The 5,000-nt window shown below is 39.9% G+C and overlaps 1 pseudogene; it reads right to left on the bottom strand.

The window, feature by feature from the left end:
• The window catches only part of LOC137992781 (uncharacterized), a 29,309-nt pseudogene that overhangs the window by 10,152 nt on the left and 14,157 nt on the right, over nt 1-5,000 (bottom strand).

The following is a 5,000-nucleotide window of genomic DNA, read 5'->3' as shown; positions in this document are numbered from 1 at the left end:
GCTAAATCTAAAAAATAAATTAACGGTGGGAGACTCCAGCTTATCATCCAGACGTCTTGTCGAAGATTTGCAAAAGAAATATGAGATATATATGCAAAAGAAATATGATATGTGTATATAAACCAAGATACACCTTTTAACATTAACGTTTCGGACAGGTCAGCAGAAGACCATTTGAGCTCAATCCTAATTCCAGACCAGGAGGGTACTAAGGGAATGAAGGCATTAAAGATAACCAGCGATCGCAATTGCCTTAACAAGTTACCGTACGTGCATCTCCTGTGCAGGCCTATCGACCATTTACACTGCGTTGCGTGTATATTTCGAAGAACTTTGGTATTTGTCTTGTTATGGTGTTCAAGGTGGCAAGTCACTTGGAGCCTTCATGTCCTTACTAACCCTTGAACTTAATTCACTCGCGCATCTTTTTATTTTTACCAGGCCAGGAGTTATTTCCCCTCTGTTCACTTATTGCATTTCATCGTTGCTAAACTAGCTTTGTGATCTCCAAAATAACAATTGCGAGAAGCGTGGAGGAGAACGCGTTTTCCTCCCCTCGGTTTAGTATGCAGAGCGAAATATCAAGGAAGAAAGTATTTGTGCCCTGGGGGAGTATTGGAGTCTTATAATTTCTAACAAACATCCTATTCAAAGGAAATTTGAAATCTTATTACAAAGTGCGACAACTTGTTATTACATAGTGTAACAGCTTCGTTTATTACAAAGTGCGACAACTTGTTATTACAAAGTGCGACAGCTATTTTGTTAGAAAGTGCAACAAGTCTTATTACAAAGTGCGACAGTTATTACAAAGTGTGACAGTTTTATCACAAAGTGCGACAATTATTACAAAGTGCGACAAAACAGACCGCAAGGAGAAGAGCTAAAAATAAACCTGCCTCATTCAACTTTCGGTCGCTGCGAAGGACAGTGGAAGGAAAGCAAAGTCGCTTATTGCCTTCAAAGGCAGAGAGTTTTTCCAAACACTCCCTACTCTACTTAAATCTAACACCAAGAGGTTTAGGTCAGTATTCAAAACACCCACAAAGCAATCCATCTGCATCAGCAGCTTTTGCTGACGACATAAAGTTCTATCGTACTATCAACAACCCTGGAGATGGAGAAAGCCTTGAGCAGGATCTCAAACAAGTCTGTGATTGGTGCAAAATGTGGCGCATGGATCTCAACAATTGTAAGTGTTGCCTCCTCTCCCTTGCTAGAAACAGTAACCCCTATTGTCCTTCGTATCATCTGGATGATATAGAAGTAAAGAAAACTGATGTTCACAAAGATCTTGGTGTACTTGTTTCCTTTGACCTCGAGTGGACCTCGCACGTACGATCAGTAACCGCAAAAGCCAACAAAATACGTGGATACTTGGGTGTCAATTGTCAATTTTGGCGGTGAAAGGGTTAAACAAAATTCAAACCAAAAACAAAATTAAAACACAACATAAACATTTATCCCACTATTTTCTCACCTGTTGTTCCAGCTGGTGTAATTCCCCTCAAGTGCCGGACAACGTCAAGTCTGCCAAGATATTTAGCTTCTCGAGTAAAACGACGGATCAGTTCCCTGGTCACAACGTCTGGGTTGTCCAGTGAGGCTTCACTGCACGGAAGATTCTCCTGTAATTGACTCAGAACCTGTTTCCAATCGCTCGATTGGCAAGAAAGGGATTCCACCAACTTACAGGGTAGAACAATAGCTCTTTCTCTGCTTTCTAAAGAATTTGAAAGTTTAACGTTGAAATTTAGCATTAATTCTGTCAATAATTGAACCCTCCACATTGTGGGCTCGTCATGACACTATTATCAAGACAAGACCATCCCGATTGGTCTTGCTAGCAGCAATCGGGTGTTCGATTGGACGTCATTTTCCGTTGCTTAGTCATCGATTGCTCCTTTTTTTCGTCTCGGCAGTACTCGGGACACCGATGAGAAATCGGGCAAACAGAGAAGAAATCAGAATTTCGAATTGAAGCGATGTTCAGTTTTGGAAACTTAGCCGGCTTGTGGGAATCATGACAGTGCGCGGCTTGGTTTTTTTTTTTTTTATGATTTGACTATTTTCACAGTGACGTAAATTGTCAATCAATGTAGAGGTTGTAATTGAAAATCTACACATCTTCCGGATGAAAGCAAAATAGCGAACACACGAAACTAAAACCTCGCAAAAGACAAACGCGACGAACACAAAATTGAACGAATGGGTCCTAAATACATAGGAAATTTTGACTACCTCAATGATATTGGGATAAACTGACTGAGACGTAAAATTGTTGCAAAGTCTGCGTCATCTCTGTCTTTGGAAATTGGTAGTGTAGATTGACGTCGCAAAATAAATTGCGTTACGCTATTAGGCAAAAACTCATTTTTTGGGGTCATAACGAATTCCCCAGCACTGCTGTGGTTAATTTCTGTAACAACTGAGCCATGATGATAGCACATAAAGACCAAAACATGTTCAGCCGCGACACATGCACAAATTGTGTGCCTATTTGTTATCTATGGTGCACGTGCACATTGAGCTATCACTTTTAATTCGTGAAAGTGAAATTGCTAAAAAGTGGTTAGAAAAAAGCAATGCAAGTCATTATTAAAAAACACACCGTGCAGTGGTTTACGAATAAACACTCACCTTCACCGGTTGAAAGACTTCTTACAGGCGGTTCTCCATTGGCATTCTGTTTTAGTAAAAGAATTGTTAATTTTTAACAAAGTGATGATGCACACACACAATACATAAAAGGTACCCTTTCAGCCAGGCAATACCGATTAAAGAAGGGGAAAAGGCGTATTGCGTATCAGACAAAAATGGAGGTATTGTTTTGCCACACTTCATTCAACTCAGAACTGTCTCAATTTTGCAACACGACCGAGCTGATAACCGAGACTGAGTAAGCCAATCAAAAGGCAATCTTCCAGGTTGAAAATTCAATGGTTAATTACACTTTTTGCACCTGAAACTTTCAAAAGATTATTACGCTGTGATATGCTTTCAATGTATTTTGGTCGACTTTATTTTCTTAAGGACGGTGCCTACTAATTAAAGATATTTTTACCCCGGTGTGTGATTAAATGTAGATCTTAACAAGTGTTATTGAAATCCGAAAAGAAAATTGGGCGTAACCACGCATTTTTCAAAGATACTTCATGAATAATATTTGTAAAAAGCTTTAAAATACAAAGCAATGTATGGCGTTCTTTCTCAAATTAAAGCTTAATGATCTCTCAAAAATGCATGGTTACCCCCAATTTTCTTTATGGATACCAAGAGTACTTACTAAGATCTACTTTCTCCGGATAGTTTTAAATCGCGCAAAAATATCCCTGTATTAGTAAGAATCACCGATAGGAAATCCGAGTATCTCGAGATGCGCAGAACGTATGCGCAATAACAATAGTAGGCACCGTCCTTAATTCGACAAAGCACGGAGTTGGAATGATTACCTTTGCCGGGAAAAAATCAAAACCTAAGGATGGAATGATGTCAATGACCATTTTATCAAAACATAAGTTTGGAACAGTGAAATAAAATAACAGCTTTTTCCATTGAATCCATTTAAAATTTGGACCTAAAAGTCACTTGGCCGATGGATGGCTATTTTCCGTTTCGCGACGACGAGCTGTTAACGAAGTTTGTTGCCAAAATACCAATAATAATTAGGGAGAAACTGGACCAGATTAGGAATGAACCAATGGAACAAAATTTTCCGACGGTTGTGCAAATCCTACGTCACTCTCGGAGGCTTTGTCTAAAACTCCCAGAGTTCTTCTTTGCTCCATTCGATTTCTCATTTCAAATTTCGAGAATTTCTTATAGAATTGAAAGCGTTCTTGCCCTTAATACCTGTTGTTCTAAGGAAGGAATCCAAGGTGAAAACTGCTCAACGTCAACAACAACATCTTTTTTAAGTCCAGGCGTGTTACAAACTATTGGTTTCTTGGCACTGCACAACTCAGATAGCAACCAGAAATGAAGGCAGTGCTCCTCTTTGCATCCTTCAAGATCATGTGAATCACAGTAATCCTCAAGAGCCCCTCCTCGACAGCACACTGGGCACAGCACTGCCATCTCATACCGCATGTTTCTTAGCCAGAAAAATTCTTTGCGCATGCTCTCTAACTTCAAGCCTAGCTGCCGACGAACAACGCTGGCACAAGTATATGCAGTTGCCTTTTGCTGGTCTTCTGAGTAAATAGCAACTTCAACAGTCGACGTGTAGCATACGAAGATCACAGAACAGATTTTGTCTCCGCAGGTACATTTGCGCTTAAAAAATTTCCTTTGCCCCACCGAAAGAACTGTAGGACTAATCGATGAAATAAACCTGCAGGGACTTTCTCAGGTTTAAATTTAACAAACAGTGACGGGATTTGTGCTGAAGAAACCAACTTGACGATGTCACTAGTTGGACGGGTTTTCAACATTGATGGTACCAAGTAGCTCTTTGGCTTTTCCGAAGACAAAGGGCACAGCAAACTGAATTTTTCCATGATTGTAATAAGACCCTCGTACAATCCTTCCTTTTCGCTTAAAGTTCCCCAAACATGACTCAACAGTTCCTCATGCAAGACTCCTTCCTTTTCAAGCTTGGACCAGAGGTCGACAAATTTCTTTTCCTTCCTGTCATAGGGCTTGACAGTTATAACAATTTTAAATACATCAATTAACCACTGTACATCTAATACTACCAATTCGTTCAAAGCTGGGGTGTCATCAAAATGAATCAAAATTCGCAGGTCATGTAGATAGTTCATCACTGTCTCAAACCCTACGTCACCGGCAATATCGCAAGATTCTGCAGCGTCCTTTGCAACTTCCAGAGAAACAACGTGCTTTTCTTTTCCTTTTAATGCTCTTAGGGCCTTGTCAAATTTTAACCATTTGATTGGAATGGTTTCGCTAATATGAGGTAATCCTTTAGCAACGTCATACACCTCTTTTCTCAAACTGACCACTTCTGGACACTCAGACTCTGTACCGGATTTTGTGTT

The sequence above is a fragment of the Montipora foliosa genome, chromosome 2 (assembly GCF_036669935.1).
Source record: "Montipora foliosa isolate CH-2021 chromosome 2, ASM3666993v2, whole genome shotgun sequence".
NCBI lineage: Eukaryota > Metazoa > Cnidaria > Anthozoa > Scleractinia > Acroporidae > Montipora > Montipora foliosa.
Note: the sequence above shows the minus strand (reverse complement) of the source record. Positions and strands in the feature narration are given on the sequence as shown.